The sequence below is a fragment of the Apodemus sylvaticus genome, chromosome 11 (genome assembly GCF_947179515.1).
Source record: "Apodemus sylvaticus chromosome 11, mApoSyl1.1, whole genome shotgun sequence".
Lineage (NCBI taxonomy): Eukaryota > Metazoa > Chordata > Mammalia > Rodentia > Muridae > Apodemus > Apodemus sylvaticus.
The window spans coordinates 19,672,446-19,695,073 of record NC_067482.1 but is presented as its reverse complement, the minus strand read 5'-3'; the positions used below and the strand labels follow the sequence as shown (position 1 = coordinate 19,695,073).

General features: G+C 42.5%; 1 protein-coding gene and 1 pseudogene across 1 annotated transcript in view; one reads left to right on the top strand and one right to left on the bottom strand.

The window, feature by feature from the left end:
• Positions 1–22,628, bottom strand: part of Adamts3 (ADAM metallopeptidase with thrombospondin type 1 motif 3) — a 218,505-nt gene that overhangs the window by 158,458 nt on the left and 37,419 nt on the right. The gene's annotated exons all lie outside the window — the stretch shown is intronic.
• Positions 1,817–1,972, top strand: LOC127696949 (uncharacterized; annotated as a pseudogene).

Below are 22,628 nucleotides of genomic sequence, written 5' to 3'. Positions count from 1 at the left end.
AGGCAAGGTGTAGGGCCCACTTACCCAAGTGCAGTAGCTAGTGAAGGGGAGGGGTCATGTGGTCCTGCAGAAGAGGGGTCTATTACCACAGAATGCCAGGTGGACATCCCTGGTCTGGACTGCTGCCCAGGGACATGTTGATGAGTGAGGGCTGTGCAGAACTGGCCATACCCCTCACCTGGACATCAAGGGGGGAGCTGGCCCTGAAAGCAGGAAAACTGTCACCAGCCCTAGCTAGCTGACGTATTCAGGAGAGTGTGCTTGAGCATTGCAAGAGTTGTGAGTGAGCCAGCCCCAAGGCTGACCATGGGAGATCTGTCCCTGCCACTCACCAGCTGCAGCACTCAGAAGAGCGAGCCTATACCTCACCTGGGCAACAGAGTAGAGCTGGCCCTGCCACTTGTCTGGGTGTAGTGATGTGGGTGAGGAAGAGATGGCCCCCACCCCCACCTGCTTGCCTCTTGCCATCTATGGCAGGCAAGAGAGCTGGCCCTGTCTCTCACCTGCTGCAATGAAAGAGTTGGGAGAGTGGGCGGGCTCTGCACTGTGAGAAGCCGCCTGTTGCTCCTGCAAACTCCATTACAAGATGGCGTTCGCATCTAGCTAAAATGTATCATTAACCGGCGAACAAATCAGTGCGCGTGCCTGAAGTGATTTAACGTCCTTCGGTCTCTGCCTACCTCGTGGTGTAATATGGGCTGATGAGCTGCAACCAATTAGGAAGTGCCACGTCCTAGGCGGGCTTACCAGCCTATATAAGGGACGGTTTTTCAGACCGTTGGAGTCTCCGTTGTTGTAAGCTTATGCTCTCCCTCTCAAAGCCATTAAAGCCTTTCTACAGAAGGATCCTGAGTGTGCCGCGTTGTTTTGCTGGCGAGACGGTAGCGCGGGACACTGCACCTCACCTACAAAGCACAGTAGAGCAGCTTTGGACATGGTCGTTGCAGGTAAGCAGACTTCAAGGGCGTGAAAGCAAAAGAGCTTGTCCAGCCCCCTGTCTGTCGTGTTGTGGCATGGATGAGGGATAGACGCCCTTTTCCCCTCCCTCATCCCTCACCACCTATGGCAGGCGGGAGAACTGTCCACAGGGTCATGAGAATAGGAGAACAGGGATGTCTCTCACCAGCTAAAACACTTTGGAAAGTGGGCCCTGCTCATCACTTGGACAGCAGGATAGAGCTGGCCGTGGTTTCAGGAGTTGCTGGTGAGCCTACCCTGAGGGCTTTAGAGTGGCAGAGTCAGTGGGCTGACCAGTTCAGATACCACTCAGGCCGAGACCCAGGGCTTTGAATTGGCCCACCCCAACAGCTACCCCATCAATAAACTGCTGGAGTTCATGAAGGGGCTGGTCCTACAGAACCAAAACTACAGGATCTCCATGACACAGGGTAACAGCAGGAGTCTCAGTGAGGTTCCTGGACTACCAAGGTAGCAGAAGTCACAGGCCTTGAACCAGACCAATGAGTCATTGCAATGAACATTTGCAAGCAAAGAAGTGTGGACAAAGGGGACACACTGTGCCACACTACAGCTTCTGTAAGATTTTCTCTGTTGGGTGGAAGGGGGGGGGGCGGGTATGAGAGGAGGAGATGAACAGGACTTGAGTGAATGATGTGAAATCCAAAAAGAACCAATACAAAAAGTTTTTTTTTTTAATTACAAGTAATATCACACCGAGAGTAAATGGCTAGATGCATTTTCTCTGTTATTAGAAACGCAGTGGAGAAATTCTCATTCTCACAATGTTTTCCTAATTATTAGGGATCCTAACCAAGGTAATAAGGTAAGAAAAAAATGGCATCTGTATCTGTCTTTAATCACTTCTCGGCCTTTTGGCTAAGATCAAGTGTTGTATCTGTCTTTACTCCCAGACAATTTACATAAGAGCCCAGAGATCAAAGGTAAAGAAACAAATGAAATTTATACCTCAAGTTGATGAATTTAACTGCATAATTTACACCTCGAAACACTTGATCTTTACAATTCTATACTAGATTACATATTTCAGTCTGGGCAAAGCATCATCACAACAGTCATAATATTACATAGTTGAACCTCACTTGTCTTTTGGGCCAGCCCATCATTCAATTCATCTCTCTTTTCCCAAAAGAAGGACAACCCCTCAACAATAAATTTCAGGAATTTTCTACTCAAGAAGGTAGAACCCAGAGAACCAAATAATCCCATTAAAAAGTGGGTACTGAACTAAACAAAGAATTTTCACATGAAGAACTTCGGAGGGCTGAGAAACACCTTAAGAAATGTTCAACATCATTAATCATTAGGGAAATGCATCCATTGTCAGTCCCTGGGCTGTCAAGTGTGCTTGATTGTCCCCTCCCCCCGTCAGGTAGACAACAAGTGTGTTGGAACAGTGGCTCTTAGAACAGTGTTTGCACACCATACTTCTTCGCGTGCCCATCTTCCAAGCAAGGACATAGCCATTTGGAGGAAAGTAGCCAGACACACTGAAACGAATAGAAAAGAAACTGGGGAAAACCCTTGAGGACATGGGCACAGGGGAAAAGTTCCTGAATAGAACACCAATAGCTTATGGGACCTCATAAAACTACAAAGTTTCTGTAAGGCAAAGGACACTGTCAAAAGGACAAAACATCAACCAACAGATTGGGAAAGGATCTTCACCAACCCTAAATCTGAAAGAAGGCTAATATCTAATATATACAAAGAACTCAAGAAGGTAGAACCCAGAGAACCAAATAATCCCATTAAAAAGTGGGTACTGAACTAAACAAAGAATTTTCACATGAAGAACTTCGGAGGGCTGAGAAACACCTTAAGAAATGTTCAACATCATTAATCATTAGGGAAATGCAAATCAAAACAACCCTGAGATTTCACCTTACACCAGACAGAATGGCTAAGGTCAAAAACTCAGGAGACAGCAGGTGCTGGCGAGGATGTGAAGAAAGAGGAATACTCCTCCACTGCTGGTGGGATTGTAAGATGGTGCAACCACTTTGGAAATCAGTCTGGAGGTTCCTCAGGAAACTGGGCATGACACTTCTGGAGGACCCTGCTATACCACTCCTGGGCATATACCCAGAGGATTCCCCTGCATGCAATAAGGACACATGCTCCACTATGTTTATAGCAGCCCTATTTGTAGTAGCCAGAGGCTGGAAAGAACTTAGGTGTCCCTCAGTGGAGGAATGGATACAAAAAATGTGGTATATTTACACAATGGAGTACTATTCAGCCATTAGAAACAATGAATCCATGAAATTCTTAGACAAATGGATGGAGCTGGAGAACATGATATTAAGTGAGGTAACCCAGTCTCAAAAGATCAATCATGGTATGCACTCACTGATAAGTGGATATTAGCCTAGAAACTTTGAATACCCAGGACATAATCCACACATCAAATGAGGTCCAAAAAGAATGGAGGAGTGGCCCCTGGTTCTGGAAAGACTCAGTGCAACAGTATAGGGGAATACCAGAACAGGGAAGTGAGAAGGAGTAGATAGAGGAACAGCGGGAGGGAAGAGGGCTTATGGGACTTACAGGGAGTGGGGACCCAGAAAGGGGGGAATCATTTTAAATGTAAATAAAGAATACATCGAATAAAAAAAAAAAGAAAATGATTGGAAAGAAAAAAAAAAAGAAAGTAGAGGTGGGGGGGGGGGCAGACCTCAACTTTAGCTAGCATCCTATTTATTTGCTTCACTTCACTTATTCTACATGCTAGTTTTTTCCATCCTACCCTTGTGGCACTGACCCTAGTAACTACATTTTAAAAGCATGTTACAACTGACGTGTAGATGAGGAGAAAGGCCTGGTACCACAATCGCCTAACCCTAACTCCAGAAACTGGAGGACCGTGAAACCAGACTAGCTTTCATAGATTGGCTGGCCAGTGAGATCTGGTGGTCCACCTGTCTTCACTTCCTCACGGTTTGAGTTATCGATTCATGCTCCCATATAAAATGTGGCTTTATATGGGTAACTGTGCCATCTCTCTGGCTCTCCTCCTCCTCCTCCTTCTTAAAACTAAAAAGTCTGTAACCTTTGACCAATGATTCCCTCTCTCTACCACGTATTTCCCTGTAAGCTCCCTTTATTCTGTTTATTTGCATTTGATGGGTTCAGATAGATTTTACTTGTAAATGACACAGTAGTGTTTACTTCCTGTGATCTACTGGTTCTCCAGGGTCACTCACATTTTCATGAATGCCAGGATTTCCTTTTTTTAAGTTGAAGAAATTCTGTTGTATGTCCTCATCACCCCTTTCTCTTCATCTCATATGCTAATAGATACTTGTATTGTTTCTATATCTTGGTCATTAAGTGCTGCAATAATGGGCGTGAAGTGAAAATCTCTCTCTGACAACTCTGAGATGTCCTCTCTATTTGTATCCCAAACTGCGAGTACTAAGCCATGTACTAGCCCTACCTTTCATTTCTTTTTAATGAACCCTATATGATTTTCCAGTGTCTGTCCCAACTCACTCTCCCAAAATCAGTTTGCAAGGGTTCACTTGCCTTTCATCTGATAACAGCCATTTCAACAGATGTGAGGTGGTGTGGGCATGCTTTTTTATGACGGATGTGGTAGAGCACTTTTTCACTTCTCTGCTGTCTATTTGTTATCCTTTTGGAGAAGGATCTGTTCAAGTCTTATACATATCTGAGTTCCTCATATATGTTACATATAAAAGACTGGATATATGGTTGGCAGAATTTTCTGTCAGTTATCTTTTCACTTCTACCTCACTATGTTGAAGCTTCTGAATTAGATATAATCAGCCCAACTTGGCTGGTTTTGCTTTCAATGCCTGTCCTTTAGCGCTATATGAAAAGAAGCTTTTTAAAAAATGTATTACCTACTGGCTGACTTCAGATCAAGATGTAGAACTCTCAGCTCCTCTATTTCCATGTCTGCCTGCCTGCTGCCATGCTTCTCACCATGATAACAATGGACAAAACCTCGGAAACATTGAAGAAATTGAAGGGATCAGCACATCTGGGGTACAATAGATCAGCCTCGCCTTGGGAAAACCACCTTCTTCACAGTGGTGTCTCCTTTGTTGCTGCTGCAGTTGGCTGGACCCTCCTACCTTAGATAACAGTGAAGACAATCTCCCTCAGACATATTAATTGGATAATCTGGACTGGGTAATCCCAGGATTGGGACTCAGTTCTCAGATGACTCTAGGCTATGACAAGTTGACAGCTAAAACTAACCAGGACACAGAGCTTAGCTTTGGACATCTGGTTTACCTGCATCCATATCGCAAGTGCTGGGACAACAGGTATGTACCACTGTGGCCAGCTCATCACTGTGAACTCTTGGAGAGTTGATACTTCTTCTTAATGAATGTGTGACTGTTTGCATGAATATCTTTGCATTCCAATTTCCTCCTCACACTGTGAGTTCTTGAATGGAAGTATCACATCTGTCTTTTCTACTATTGGGCCTTCCAGAAATAAGTGAGGGCCTGGTACTTCATATGGATTTGCTGACTCCATCCACCAACAACCTTCAGAAGCAGTAAAAATCCAGAGCCACTGAGTACAGCCCAAATAAGAGTGTGTTCTCTGAATAGCAGGAGCCAGGGCTCCTCAGAGGAATGGCTGAGTCCAGGGCTGGGCCAGGAAATAGGTTATGGAAACTTGAGGCATCTCATTTGGGCCAAAAAGTGAAGAACCTGACCAAGGCTGACAGAGGGCTTAAGGGAAGGGATGTCCAATGGGGGAAAAATGAAAGAGTGACTAGGTTCATTGAAATACACAGAACATATAAATCCAAAAAAAAGTATTACCCAAATCCAGGAATGAAGGTTTTCCCCTTTGTTTTCTTCTAGTATTTTGATGGATAGAATCAAATGTTCTAAGCTTTAAAATAGCTCAGTTTTGATACAGTATGAGATAAAGGATATGGATTATTATCCTGCTTGTGAACATCCAGTCTTTTCAACATGAGTTGTGGAACAAACTATTATTTCCTTCCAGTGTGTTCCTGGTATGCTAATAAGAAATCAGTTGACTACATCCTTCATATGTTCATCTGGGATCTCTTTCCCTTCTCATGGGGTGGTATCTCTGGTCTGGGGAGAGGTAGGCCTCAATTAATTGTTGCTCAAATTAAAATTGGTGACTTACATATTAGTTACACATTAGTGTGTGTGTGTGTGTGTGTGTGTGTTTATATATCAGTGTGGTAGTCAATATACTGTTAAGGAGCAAGACCTTTCTTATTTCTTCTCATATAATTTATGAATTATGAATTTATAGAGAAAATTGATCATTTTGCTCCCTCCAAACCAGCTGCCACTCCAACCGTGGTAGCCTAGGAAAGGAACATCCACAGTCATACAGTAGAATATTTGAACCATGTATTGTTCCTTGTCATGTCTTTGGCAAAATTAATCGAATGTCCACACTGTGAGCTTCACTTGGCAAAAGCAGTATTGGTCAATAAAAGGTTTCATTTTTGAGATGTTTAACTGTGTAAAATAACTCCACGGCAGCCTGTCACAGCCAAGGCATCCAGAGCTCACCTTTCCTTTCACAGATTAGACCAAATTGATCCTTTCCAAGCTTCACTGTATTGTGGGACGCAGCTTCCATCATGGGTACTAATCCTTGCAAGCATTGGTGTCAGGTACAGGCATAGGAATGGGTCTCCATGACCCAAACACTAACACATATGGAGTGCTTACAGGTTCCCTCTAGGACCCATTCACTACCACATCTGGATTACTTACATGGTCCACCTCCAGGGCCCACACAGCAGGTCTCAGAGATCACGGATTATATTAGACATCCATGGTTTTAGTTGCAATGAAATTTCTCTAAGGAGAAATAATGAGCAGCGAGGCTCATTTTAGAGTCCAGAAAGGAGAACAGTGATACAATAGCTCCCTCACTTCATGCAGACTGGCAGCCTTTCTTCCATACTTTCCCTCAGTATTTAAAGTTGTTGGCTAGAGCTCTATATAGTTTGGCTTATGCTTCCTCAAAGGAAAAAAAAGCTAAGCATTCAGGCACACATCAGGAAAGTTTACTAGGTTGCTATCGTATCTTCAAAGTTCAAAAACTACAGGGTTCCCATTATATTTCGCAAAGATAAGTTTTATTACCCAGAATGTCTCCCAGGTATATATCCAGTTCCCATCTTTGTCAGCTTTCCAAATCTATAATCCAGTATCACACCGGGCCTGCATAAAGAGATGTCATCTGGTAGGAAATTCAGGCCCCAACTGAGGAAAGACTTTCTTCATACAGCGTCCACACATTCCAACTAGAAGCAGGGCAAGGCTGCTGGAATTGCACTGCCTTAAAGGTAACTAAAAACTGAGACCTGTGCTGTGGGACAGATATACAGACAGTGCTGCAGATCCATGAGCATATCTCTATCATGGTTAAAAAGTAGAATCTGAATCCGTGAGGTCTGAGCATCTAAGTCACTAGCCCCGTAGTCTATAACTTTGTCACATGTCAAAAGAGCTACAGACAGACGCTTCTGGAGAATTTGGAGAACTCTTTCTCCTCTTGTTTTCACTGAAAGGCTAGAGTTGAGGAGGAATCCCAAACTTGTAAAATAATATGCCGAATATTCGAACTAATTGATCAGAGGACAACCTTGTGGCACAGAGAATGCCAGCATCACTCATGTTTCAATAAGAGGAAAGACACTAGAACCCAACCATCTGGTGCCGAGTGGGATGAAGCCCAGGGAGACATGCCCTAGCCAGCTCTGCACCAGGAGGCAGAGGCGGGAAGGTCACTAAACTCCAGAGATACAGACCACTCTGGGCGATCCTAGCAAAAGCCACTGCCAGACAGGAAGAGCAAAGGGTTGAGGCTTCTACTACAAATACCTGGAAGGGAAAAATACTTTATTTTTAGGAGGAAATCTACATCCATGAAAATATGTTTTGATGGAAAAATATGGAGAACAAACATTTTTGCAGCCACTATTGTCTGTGTATCTGAGAGAGGAGACCAGCTATTTCCAATAAAAGGGAAACATTCAAAATATCAATGTCTATCTGGAGTTCTATCACACAGACATATACAGACAGACAGACAGAGAGACGGACAGACAGACACACACACACATGCCATCAGCTCATGCATATGAGAGATGCATCTCACACGAGAATATTATTTCAAAATATAAGGTTTACCTCCTTCTTAACCACAAGAGAATTTTGGTCCCTTTGGGCAAAAGAATGGTTCTACAGTAGATGATCTCATTGCTCATGAACTAGCCTCACAGAATTCTAATATCTCAGACAATTCTTGACGACAGATTGCCTGCAGCACAGGGTTTCCTGCAGTGTGGTCACAGGCTACCTGAATCTACTCAGATGGAGTATTTTTGTTGCACTACCCTGCCAGCTTTCATATAACATTCATGATAAACATTCTATGTGCCTGGGATTTCACCAGCACCTGTGAGTCCATATCATAGGTGGTTATTATTTGGACACTGTGCTAAAAGCCTGGTTGTGACCAGTGGTCTTCCTGCAAGATCCTAGGGTCTTTAGCATCATCCTGAAAGGACTATGGAAGTGCCTCTCTTCCTTTCTTTTCAGTACCTTCCCTTCCTCCATCTCCCCTCCCCTTCTTTTGTATTTCAGGTAGTAAATTTCTTTTTTACTTTTTTTTTTTATTAACCTTTAGTAATCTGTAGTAACATTTAAATAGGGCATGATCAATTATTTATAAATACCACATAATTGCATTTTTTCATCCCCTTCTAACCCACAAGGTATTTGCTCCTGCTCTCTGCAACCCTGACATGATATTCTAAGCTTGCCAGAGGCTGAAGATAATACCTGATTTTAAATCACAGACTCCAGAACCACAAGCTAGGCAAACCTTTTAGCGTTCATGAGCTAACTGCTGCAGGTATTTCACTATAAAAATGTGAAGGTGGCTACTATACATATCAAATAAAATGTGACCAGCAACAAACAGCAGAGACTGCCAAAGACTCCAGAATGTATTTCCTATTTTATTTTTCTTAACTGAGATGAGAAATGTCTTACCATTATTAAAATACAAAACTATATCTAAAATAACAGATTGATTCATGTAAGTGTGACTATGGAATTTTAATAGCATTGTAGATGTCTTTATTTATAGTAAGTAAAATTCTGGATCAGAAACTAAGTAGTACCCCAGCAGGAGAATCATATTTCTGTGGGTCACTCACATGCTAATAGATAAGAATAGTTATTCAAGTCAAAACAAATTCCACTCAGACAAAATGTGAGAACATATTTTTCACATGAAAATAAAAACCCAAAACAAACCTGCAAGCTGCTTTATCACCATCCCAAAATTAATTTTCAATACCACGCTGACCTTGGCATCTGTCATGCTTTATACTCTATAATAATGTATCTGAGGTGGTTCTCACATCACTTTAGCTTTTTTTCTTTGATAGAAAAAGAAGCAGTCTATAATGTGATACTCAATATGTCAACTATCCAGCAGTGAATGAAGGCGGAAAGTGGCAGAAACTAACTAAAACCAGCATGTAAAGTGTGCCTATGTGGGTGTGTGCATCTGCCTATGTCGGATGTTCATACATAGAGATTCAGTTCCAGAGCTCTCAAACCTGCTCTCTCCCTTTCTAAGGACCTGCAAAAGCACCACAGATGCCCATGGAAGACCTCGTATGCTCATCAACCTGGCATCCTTTGTTGTTCTTGGGGCAGCCATGGATCACACACACACCCTTTTTAAAATTCTTTCAGTTGCTGTCACCCTGGAGGACTGTTACAGAGCCCCCTTCTGGACTCAACCCAAGAATGGTTCAATGCTTGGATTCTCAACACTTCTCTCATTGTAGAATAGCTACTGCATGGCTACTCAACTATTCAATTCCTTTCTCCCCATCTAACTTAGTAACGTCCTAGCGTACAGACATGGCCAGCACTCTGATGCTCATGGCCTCAGGCAGCTGTCTCTATGTCCTCTGAGGCTATGCTGAAGCTCTTACCATCCCTTTCTTTCCCTGTATTTGTCATGTCTGTTCTGATACTTCTATAGTTTCATCTGCCATTCCCCTTTCCCATCTAGGTCTACTTAAATATACTTTTAAGTCTTTCTCTTCAACATCTTCTTTGGCTCTAAAGTAGGAACACTCACTTTTATTTGCCCTCTACATGTTCATGTCTCTTCCTTCTCCCACTCCATTCCTTCCTCCATCTCTAACTCTCAATGTATCGTCCCCCCACCTCAGCACCATTGTTCATGCTATAACCATTGTCTCTGTAAGTTCTACAGAGCTAGGCTTTTCCCATCTGTCATCACCAATGACCCCCATCAACTTTAGTAAATGTCTTGATGATACAGGACCCCCTAAACCCATACACACCACAAAAAGTTCTAGAAGACTCCAAGTCTTGTTTCCCACACATTGAAGGAAGGATTCTCTCAGCTTTTTATGTACACACAGATAAAATCTTTTGAGATCTGGAGTTGCATAAAAATACAAAGAAAGACATTTTTCTGTGTTCAGATTTTCTCTGACTCTTGGCATTCAAAACCAAATCAAGATCACAACATCTAGTCGTCTTTCCTGAGGCAATTTCTCTCTCAAGATATGAATCAGATTGGCATCCAGTTAGCTGGGACTCTGTCAGCAACTCTAGCACTTATACCCCCAAATACATTTTCACTTCTGTCAAGACTCAAGTGTTAGGGGACTATGAGGTTTTCAAAAGAGAAATCTATTGAAATATATATAATGAAGATGTATATATTCAGTATAAACATCTTCATTAAAACATTTTACATAGTGTCTTTCATGTTCAAAGCCCTTAATTCAAATATGCGTATATGATAAGAAATCTGGACCCTTTCTACTTAAAACAAATTCCTCAGGTGACTTCTTTTCTCTACTTCTCAAACAGTTGCACTCTCTTACAAATAGCAACTAAACTCTGAAATCAATTTCAACATGATTTTGAAAGCGGTGTAAACAGCAGCTCTGGCTTACGAGGTTGTCTTCCGAGGTTGGGTAACACAACACACATAAAGTCCTTTGTGTCCTGCCTGGGATAGAACAAGCATTAGTTTATCATGAAAGCCAGAATTTAAACTGTAATTGTCCCCAAGTTCTACAAAGCTACATCCTCAAATTTAAAAAAAAAAAAAGAGTTTAGGGCAAACATACCCCCCCCTCAATACAGTGGAGCTCCTATAAGTTCTGCTGCATTCTGTCTGTAAGCTTTCTATTTAAGCCGGGAGGCTTCCTATCTTGACTCCTACCTTATATGAGGAAAACCATGGTAACCACATGCAAACAAATGCTTTCAGACAGTGAACAAGATGATTTCAGCAAGTCTGCAAGACGCTCTACCCAGATCTCACTTGAAATAAAAGTCAAAATAATCTTGATTTCTACTTGAGATGGCCTCTGTGCTTTCCATTGAAAACACAGCTGTAAGCTTCCTCTGAATCATGCAAGGAAGGAAACCCCATGGGTTTCAAGTAGAGGTCTGGGCATCTCCGGAGAGACAGAGTCTGAGTGGGACGGCAAGCTGAATTACTGAACTGGACAAGAAGCAAAAGAGGGACATAGTCAAATCGGAAATGGTACATCCTCTCTCCTACATAAAAATTCAGAATCAGAAAGCAACAGTGTGAATGTTGCCACCCACCACTGGCCTTCTGTGTGGGTGGCGTGGAACAAGCCTCATCCTCAGCGATCACAACAGACCTTGATCTTTCCAACACCTGTCAGTATGCACACACTCATTAATTATGTCTGAAACCAATTAGTTTCTCTCCAACCGAGGAACTTTTCGGTTCCTTGAGATGTCCTCTTCTGCAAAATGAGTTAAAGAGTACCTCCTACATTGTCCTCATTAAACCTCTGATGGATGAGAGGGCTTTGGCTTCTCGAGTAGTTCATGAAGCAGTTTAGAACACTACAGACTCAAAGGCCACAAACTGAGAAGGGACTGAGGTCAGTCACCCCAAGAAAGGACTAAGGTTACCACAAGACCTGAGTCTGTATTTCAACCCAGGTACTGTGAAAAAGAATTTAAATAGTGATTCTCTAAACTTAGGCCATTTTCATTACTAACTTAAGGCTAAAATGCAGGCTGATTATACTTATCATCTAATGGGATTTTGAAGTCTCCCACACAGTCTCTGTTCAATTCAAGCACCTCACTTATGTAACCCTCTGCTCGAAATCCGATACAAAAATGAATCATAACCAAAAAAGAGCAATCTTCATTTCTGACAATATGAACAATGCTTAAGACACTTTTAAAAGGTTATAACTATTATACAAGTTAAAAATGTTAACTTCAGGCAGGGTTGGGGGTGGGTGACGAAAGTGAGCCAATTTTAAAGTGTGCTGTTTCTCATGATACCAACAACTACTTCAAATTCAGCCTTAAAACTTCAAATTGAATACACATTTGAATTTTTAGGCTATTTTACCTGTCCAAGTAGACCGGAGAAGATAATCATCCCTCTACTAAATGAATAACTTCTAGGCCTTATTTTTGTTGTTGTTGTTGTTTTCAAGACAGAGTTTCTCTGTATAGCCCTGGCTGTCCTGGAACTCATTCTGTAGACCAGGCTGGCCTCGAACTCAGAAATCTGCCTGCCTCTGCCTCCCACGTGCTGGGATTAAATGTGTGCGCCACCACCACCCAGTGAATAACTGCTAGTCTTAAAATTTGGACATTGCCCAATAATAACATTTATAGCAAAGAGACAGCAATTCACTATTCCAAAAATTACGTGAAAATAAAGGTACACCTATTCAGTCTGCATTTGAGGATCCCAAAGCTCCAGTGCTGAAGGATTTGTCCCCAGCTGGTGGCACTGTTGAGATGACTGGATATTTGGGCAGGAAGTCCATGAGCTACATTGAAGATTCCATTGCAGAACTGGTTGCTGAGGTGAAGCAGCTCAGTGGGGGCAGGGGGGGATCTGTCATGGAGGATACACCTTGTCCCCAGACCCTCACTCTTCTCTCTGCCATTTCCTCCCAACCAAAGTGTCTTACCTACCACATACCCAGAAACACACCCAAGTGGCCAATGACTGAAACCACTCCAGTCATGAGCCAAAACTAAAGTCCCCTTCTTGAAGCTGATTTTTGGCAGTGACAGAAAATTGACTTTTCTTTGTTTTTTAATGAATTCTGAAACAATGTACTCACTTTGGGGGAAAGGGAAAGTGTAGTTTTTTGAGAGTAAGTCTCCTTATATAGTCCAGACTGACTCTTAACTTGGAGTCCTTCTGCCTTACCCTACCGAGTGCTAGGACTTCAGACATGAAGAACCATGCCATGCTAATTCCCTTATCTTAATAAACAAGAGTATCCAGAGAGGGGTGAAAACGCAACTTGTTTTAACGTGAAAATTATCATCTTTATAGGTTGGGGTATTTATTTATATGATAAATGTTTTGAAAACAAAAAGCTTTAGGTTGAGGATGGATGTAGCCCAGTATTACAGCATTTGCTTTCAAAGCATGGAGACTGGGGGCTAGATCTCTCTAGCACCACAAAGAACCAAGAAAAGCAGTGTAGTCAGAGGTCACTCAACTAGAAGTCTAGTACTCAATTACATAGAGTAGTAAACAGGGTTGATAATAATGCTTCATCTACTTCAAAGTTAAAGGGGATGGTATTAAATGTTCCTATAACAAGACCATGATAACCTTTTGAAGTAATGGATATGCCCAATTTGTCAGTTCCACAATACACACACACACACACACACACACAAACACGCACTTAGAAACTGCTTTTGCTGCAAAGCACCAGTTCTTCACTTGGGCCCACAAGATAAGTGAAAAGAAGCTGATGGCCCAGCCTGTCTCCTTTTGAATGGGAGAAAACAAAAACCAAAAACCACCGTTGACTCTGCACATAGGCTTCCAGTGCATCTAGGCTGAAAGCAGAAAGACAAGAGCAAGCACAGCTTATCATCAGCCTTTACATCAAGTTCCAGATCTCTCAGATGCCTAAAGGTCTTTATTAATCACTAATAAGCCTTTAGTCATCCAGGATTCCATTCCAGGAGGAGTGAAGCTTTCCCAACAGATCACCCCATGACGAGACCAACCGTAAGCTGAGTCAACCATCTTATAGGAACTGGATTATTACCTCAAGCAAAAGGGACATATACACAGTGACCTGGCACAGTAGGACCTAAGGTAATGACCACAAACCACAGTCTAAGATTGTTTGTGCACATACCTTTCCATTCTTGTCTGAGTCCTTTCTCTATTAAAATCAAAGCTCACATCTCATCCCTGAAGATGAGTGGAGACAGGTCCTCTCCATTGACCCAAAAATGTCCATTTTTTGATTAAAATATTTTTCTTCCTTTTTATCATCTCTATCTTTGGGATGAGTAACCAGACCTGACATACTAGACCTTACCATCTTAGTCCAAGACCCCTGTTACATATCCATATGCCATGTACCAAAGCATTACATTTCACCCACAGAGATACATAATGATGCCAATTAAAAACAAAACGAGACAAACTATCAAAGACTTGTGGTATCATGCTATAGCTACATGTTTGTACAATAGTCTTTTTTTTGTATAATGAAACTAAATTAAACCAAACAGTGAAACTGTATGCAAATACCAGTAAAATTAAAATCACACACATACGAAAATGTATGGCTTGTTCTATGTAGCATGTCAAGAAATTTTACATATTTTCTTACATTTAAATTGATGATTAGATGTGAAAATTCTACATTGGAAACTTCTTAAAAGCTTGTGAAAACAATCTACAGATGTGTGTGTTGCTTCTGCTAGCTCACAAAATCAAGGCGCCTACCAAAAGGCAGCCCACTCAAGAGTGACTCATCGTGACATTATTTCCAGGCATAACCTGAACAATATCTTTAACACACGATCCCAACATAATGAGAACACTTCAGCTGGTAGAGGGAATAAGAAGGCACAGCTTGTTAAGTGCAAGGGCTGAGGTGTCTCCTTCTCAAGGACAGTCTGTCAATCAAGATTCAGTGTGTGTCCGTAAGCCACCATACATCTTACTTCAGTTTGGCTCTGTTGGGAAAAGATGCTTTGAAAGAGCATTGTACCTTGTTCTCTGTCACTCAAACTAAAATTCAGCCAATGTGTTTGCTTTTTAAAACTTAACGGACACAAGGTTTAGGGCAAATTTTATTCCCCGTGTGCTCTCTCCTTCTTTCCCTACTTTCCTCCCTTCCTCCATTGCCTTCTCTTCCCACCCCACCCCCACAGCCTTTCTTGCTGTTTTTGTTCATATACTTGAAAGTATTCCTTTGGCATCGTTCACATGGTCTTGTTATGATCTGTCCCAAAAGGATCTGGCACACACCTGACATGTAGTCACCACCCAAAATGCTTTCAGAAATAAGAAAATGGGGGAGCTTTCAGTAGGAATGAAATGGAAGGACTTGGAAGAGAAGAGGGGGTCAGGTAGGAAGGCACATGCACTTGGTCCTCAGAAGTATCACAGATCTACTGTTCTCCCCAGGAACATCACTACACCTTTTCTAAATCCATTCCCATTGGCCACATTCTATGGCCATGGCAAGACCATGTAAGCAACACACAGAGCAAGTCTGAAGATGTGGGTGAAGGATGTCTCTCTCAGGCCATGTACCACAGGCTTGTGTAAATCATTTATTTCTCAGAGTGACCTATAAGGTAGTGATGAAGTCACACTTACCACCACTATTATACAAGAAAGGAAACTGGGATTTATGTCCAGTATGGGAAAGCCGGGAATCAAACACTCCTTCCGGTGTAGATGATCCTTACCCAGTTTGCTCTTGTTATGGGTAGCATGGAAAATGAGCCTTGTTAGTCTACCTGATTTGGATTATCACAAGTAAGAAGCTGTCCTGACTGAGCGCTAGGAAAGGGAGTCACTGAATGGAATGCTGAACTGAGTCATACTCCGTTACTACCTGAAGCATCTCAGTGAGTTGAGAGGCGCCAAACCCACAGAACCAGGCAGCACAGGAAGCTGCGCTAAGGCCTCCTTAAAGCTCTCTGGACTGATAACCAGGTACTAGGTAGAAGGTGCTGGAGGCAGAAGCTGCTATATCTGGCTTCCTATTTTTTGCATTGCTACTGAGAAATTCAGGCAAACCCACACTGGTATTGGTTGAGTTCCCCTGAGAATTAGTTTAAAACCAGAAAGTTACTTTAACAGCCAAGGACCCTATAGCCTTCAAGGGGAATCCCAGGCCTTTTACTCTCCTGCTGGACACTCTCAGAACAGGCATTCTTAACATCACACTGGAAGGGCATCCAGAGGCAAATGTCCTTCCTCCTGGCATTCCACAATGGACAAAATACCCTTTTCATGATTCTGTTTCACTGAGACAAAATACCTGCTGCAAGACAAACTACGTAATCCAGCTGGATCTAATAAAAGTCTGAGATGTTCATGATGCCTCTCTCACAAAGAAACGTCAGCCATGCCCAGAGAACCTGGGGGGAAAAAACCCATCCTCAGACTCACTGCTTGAACTCCACCAAGGAGGAGTTCACAAGGAGGAGCCCTCCATAAGGTAGGGATGTGGAGGAGAGCAAGTCAAACAAACCGCCAACACAACCAGTGTATCTCAGACAGGAAGTTAGTTATGGCCATCCATTAGCAGGAAGTACTTAAATCACCTAGGTGGCTCCTGGTGGAAGTTTTGAAAAATGCAATTGTTCATCTTCTTTCAACCTCAACTTTCAAAGCTAAGAAATGGGCAATATTGAGGACAGGCTCAATGAACCCATGCAAAAAGAAGACGGAATACGGAATACGGAATACGGAATACGGAATACAGAATACATGTGGTCTTTACTAGTGTCTCTATCTGATGTTCTACTTTCCCAAGAACATCCCAGTCTCTCACCCCATTTCCTGATCTGTGCTCACGTTCCAGTCCCAGTGACCTTCCTGTTTCCTCCGCCAACCCTCTGTGTCTTCAGCAACAAGTTGACTCAGGTGCATAAGCAATGTTATCAGAGCTAGAAATCCCTGACTCGGGGCAAGCAAGACGGACCAGCTGGCGAAGGCACTTGCGGCTAAGCCAGAAGATCTGAGTTGGGCTCAGGGACCCATGTGGTCCTGGAGAGAACCAGTTCCTAGGAGTTGTCCTCTGATATCAACATGCATGCCTGGCATGCATGAGCACCTATGCTAATAAACAAATCTACTAAAAAATGTTTAAGAGGAATCCATAATGATAGAGTGTGATATACTTATTTTCTACAAGAGGAAATCCTGGGCAAAATGAGTAGGAGCTGGAGAGGAGAGATACCTTTCTGGTTTTCTTCAGTCACCCTTATGAACCAGTGAGCAGCACAAATCAAAATCTCCTTTGAGAGGAACATTGGGTGGGAGGGGAGTGGGCAGTAAAGTATCACAAAAGAATGTGAAAGCCCAGGCTTAGCCAGCACTAGCCTCTTCGAGGCTTCACCAAAGCAGGAAATTGCTGTACTACTCCATGCCTCTCCTGCACCGGTGCCCAGGCAGCTGGCCAACTCACTAACCCCTTCCCTGGCCTCGCACAGACCGCATAGCCAGGCTACCCTGGCCCCACCATAACCCTAGCTGGCTCAGGAAGCTGGCAGAGGCCAACCGTCTGTGCTATTTAAAGCTATAAGCAGCTACTGTGGCTGGAGATGAGCTGCTTTCGCAGGAAGAGGATAAGGCCAGAGGCATGGATTTTAACAGGCACTAGTGAATTCACTCACCTGTTGAACGAGGAGCCCAAACTGGAAAGGCAGCAGCTCAGTTTCACTTACTAATTACCAACACTCATCTACATCCACCATCCAGTAATTCTGTTCAAAGTCAAATTGCCTGATTACAGACTCTCTCTCTGTGCTAAGTTTAAAATGCGAGCAGAGACCTGCAAAACCAAGCAGCGTGTCTTGTGTACCTGGTGCACAGTTACTGTCTCAATCTCTGAATGTATGAAAGCAAAGGACTCCAATGCCTGGCACTGTGTTCCCTGCATCCCCCAAATCCAAATTTGAGTCTCAAAATATAATAACATGATACATAATATATATCAATTATATATAATATATGTAATAATGTATCAAGATATCTATACAGTTATTTTATGTAATGATACACAGTTTTGTATGCATTATACATTTGTATAAACAAGGAATATGTGTATGCATAGATATGCATATGTGTATCTATGTTTAATTCAAATTACGTATGTGAAATATTAAGAAACTTCATCAGGCATCAAAATAAAATAATGATCAAAAGTACAGGCTCTGAAAGCTGGTGTCTTGGAGTTGTGTGAAGATTCTTGAATCTCTAGATTCCATATTGTGGTGGTTTGAAGAGGAATGGCTCCCACAGACTCATGTGTTTGAATGCGTGGCCAATAGAGAAGGGCACTATTAGGAGTTATGGCCTTGTTGGAGTAGGTGTGGCCTTATTGGAGAAAGTGTATTACTGTGGGGGCAGCCTTTAAGGTTTATGCTCAAGCTATGGCCAGCCTACTGTGCCACACTGTCTTTTGCTGCTGCCTTCAGATCAAGATGTAGAACTCTCAGTTCCTTCTCCAGCATCATGTCTGCCTGGATGCTGCCAGGCTTCCTGCCATGATGATAATGGACTGAACCTCTGATCCTGTAAGACAGCCCCAGTTCAATGTCTTCCTTTATAAGAGTTGCCATGATCAAGATGTCCCTTCATAGCAATAAAGTCCTAACTTTCTGAATGTAGACACCCATTCACAAACCAGAATTTTTGACAATATTAAGATCATTTCTACAAGGAAATCTGGTGTGGTGCTCCTCCATTTTAGCTAGAATGAACAGAATAACATTTAAAGTAGTTGTAACAAAGGAGTTCTCTTCTAAAGTTCCAGTTACCTCTGCCATTGCTGATACTCTGACTCTAATTTCACTGTTCTCTCCCTTCGCAAAGACACTATTTCTAGGAAATATCTACTGATCCCATAAAACAGCTCAACTGGCCCATCTTCAAAGAAACATTCCCCAAACCCCAGTCCAGGTCACTTAGCCTATTACTTATTTCATAAAGTAGTGTCTCTTTCATTAGAGCACTATGACACCTTTTCATTATTCACTCTGTTGAGTGGCTGACACAGTGTGGCACTGTTTCCCATCCTCTGAATTCCATGGCAGTAAAGTCTACACCTACTTTTGCTCCCTGCTTCATCCACAGCATTCACATATTAGATACACAAAAAAGTAACTGAATCAATGATTCAGTTCCACCTGGTCCAGGCTTCCTTGCACCCTCTCAAGAAGCAGAGCAGGTAAAAATTCAGCCACAAGAACATAAGGAATCATGAGAGTGAGTCCAAGTAATAAAGGTTAGGGAATAAACATGGCTGCCCACACAAGACCTGAACAAGGACACCACCAACAGACATGCTAATGTGGGTGGGTGAGGAGGAGACTCACAAGGAACTCTAGACAAAGAGCTACAGGCATATCTGGTCTTCTTTATGAGGTTTTGTTATGTTCTTTAAAGGAGAAATGGCCAAAGAAACAGAGTTACAAATGCATGGTTCTACACACTAAGGGGGAAGGAGAGAATGGAGGGGTGTGCTCAGGATGTTTCCTTCAGTTAAGGATGTTGACACTCTGGGGATGCAGGGAACAGATTAGTGTCAGGGACTAATACCCTGTGTCTTCATATAGTCAATAGCTGTGATATTTACTGTGCATCAACTACATGAGACAACAGCTTTAAACAAGCCATATCCATGCTCTGGACTCAAAAAAAAAAAAAGAAAAGAAGAGAAGAGAAGAGAGGAGAGGAGGGGAGGGGAGGGGAGGGGAGGAGGGGAGGAGAGGGGAGGGGAGGGGAGGAGGGGAGGGGAGGGGAGAGGAGGGGAGGGGAGAAGGGGAGGAGAGGGGAGGGGAGGGGAGGAGGGGAGGGGAGGGGAGGAGAGGGGAGGAGGGGAGGGGAGAGGAGGAGGGGAGGGGAGAGGAGAGGAGGGGAGGGGAGGGGAGGAGAGGAGAGAAGGGGAGGGGAGGGGAGGAGAGGAGAGAAGGGGAGGAGAGGGGAGGGGAGGGGAGGGGAGGGGAGGAGAGGAGAGGAGAGGAGAGGAGAGGGGAGGGGAGGGGAGGGGAGGAGAGGAGAGGAGAGGAGAGGAGAGGAGAGGAGAGGAGAGAAGAGAAGAGAAGAGAAGAGAAAAGAAAAAGAGAATGTTAGGTTGCTATAGTGACAACCTTAAATCCGAAGTTAGTGTTTCAACATATTGCATTACTTCCAAAGAATTAGCCCAAAGTATAAGGTCCTTACAAAATGTGAAAGATTCTCCCCTTAAAACAAACAAAAACAGGTTGCCAAGGTGAATTGTTGTGTTTCTATTATTTAATAGCAATTATTAACACTGCTGTTACCTACTACTCAGTAAAACTCAGTTGTGAGTTAAGGTCAAGATGATAATACCCTGGATTATGGGGGAAAGAAAGGAAATGAAGGGTGAAAGAGGAAACAAAGAAATCAAAAGTTTTGAGATATTATTAATGTGGGTAATATCCATTCACAAGAAAGGCTAGCAATTCTAAATCTTAACTAGTTCATGTCCACCCATCTGTCTTCAGTTCATGAGCATTTACAGGCAAAACTAAAAACCACAAATAAAGGTCTTTGTAACTCATCTCTCACAGTGGCAATCAATCTTCAATTCCAAATTACATACCAATGACCTTTAATATTAATTTGTTGAGCAGAAACTGTATTATCAATCATTGTCAGAAATCCATGGAGTTTTGACCTAGGTAATACAAGCCCTGCCCCCAGCAAATGTTACCAGAGACTCACACTAACAACAGAGAAGATTAGAGCCATGGGCAGCCACAGACACACTCTCCTGACTTCTCTGCCTTAGATACAATAGCCAAGAAAACCATCTTTGAAAACTGAATTTACATCACTGTGTGTTAACTTCTAGATTTTCTACTTTGAACTCTAGAAAACACTATTCTGAGAAGAAATAGCAGGCCAGAGACAGCAAAAAATAGACTGTTAAAAATTACAAACAAACAAAAAATGAGAATGGCTGAGGTAAATATAAAATAAGAGCTAGAAAAGAATTGCATCAAGAGTTACGAGCAGGTAACTCTTGTAGTGTTAACCTAGAACTTGTTAGAAGTACAAACTCTGAGGTCCTTCATCACCAAACCAATTGGAACCTCCACAGTGATGCCCTTCAGGGAATTCTGGTACCTACAAGGCCCCCTGTAGAAAGCAAGGAGCCTCCAGCTAAGCTGAAAACTGAAGTCATCTACTGGGTTCTCAATGGACTCACGCTGGCCTTTACAAAGATCCCATCACTCTGTTGCTGGGTTGCTGGGACTGGGGTAGAGTTGAGGCATCCACACTTAAGAGGCTTATTACATATAAGATATTGATTATTGGAACCATTGACATGGGGTTTTAAACACTGTGGCATTTAGTCTGACTTTACTGGGAAGCCACTTGAAGGGCTTATAAACAGATGAAAGTTTGTTGTTGAATCCAGACATAGCATTTGAGTTCAGTGACAGATACAGAAAGGAAAAAAAATGACCAAAAGAGCTAGCAAGCAGGTACCTCCAGGGAAGAGACTGCAATGGTTTTAACAAGGCTATAGACATGGAGATACAATAAGATTCAAATCAGAATTTCTAAAGAGACATCAAATGTAATATAGATAGTAGGAGAGACAGGCTAAAAAAAGAAGAATCTAGAGTAAGCTTTGATTGTTGAGCTGAGAAGTAAGTACCTCCATTTCTTTTTCAGAGAAAGGCACACTGTAGTAGCAATCAATGAGTAATCTATGGCCCTATTCAATTCATGATCTGTCTCTGTTCCATTTGATGTTTCAGAGCAGAAGGCAGCAACATACACACGCAAGTCTAAAGAAAGGTTCAAAAGAAAGGTCAGTGCCAAACAGAGCCAAGGGCCATCACTGTGGAACTAAAACAACACAAACAACTACCTCAGAGCCACACCAGGAAACACTGACCTGAATCAGAGGAGGAAACCATGCCTGAAGACGTTAAAAAACATTCATAGAGTTTCTGTGTTCTACCAGAACCTGGCCCCTGCCCAAGAAGATGGCATCCATGTGGAATTCCAAAGAATGTGGAACTTCCAGCCAAGGGGTCTGAAAGGAAGTGGTAGTTTTACATACTTAATTCAGTCCGAGACTGACATGTGCTGAGTCTAACTGGCTGGGATTATGATGGAGCAATGGGCAAGGGCCAAGACAGTATTAGAGAAAAAAAAAAGATTCAACCAGCAAAAGCAGGTCATCTGGTATAATGGTTATTCTCTAGAATTAACTAAAACCCAAGCAGCTGGGTATACCTGTAAGTTTTTTTTTTTTTTCTTAATTAAGCCATTTGAAGTGGGAAGAAACACTTTTAATCTGGTTCATTTGAGATGATAAGATATACCTTTAATCCAGTTTTTTGGGGTGGGAAGATCCACCTTTAACCTTGGTCATGCCATCTTCAGGCAACACACACATGCACATATGCATGCATACACACATACACACATATCATAGAAGAAGGAAGCTTGCTTGCTCTCTTTGCCTGTTTGCTCTCGCTCTCACTGACAAGTCCATTTTTTGCCTGGCATTAGAGTCTACTTCTTCGAGA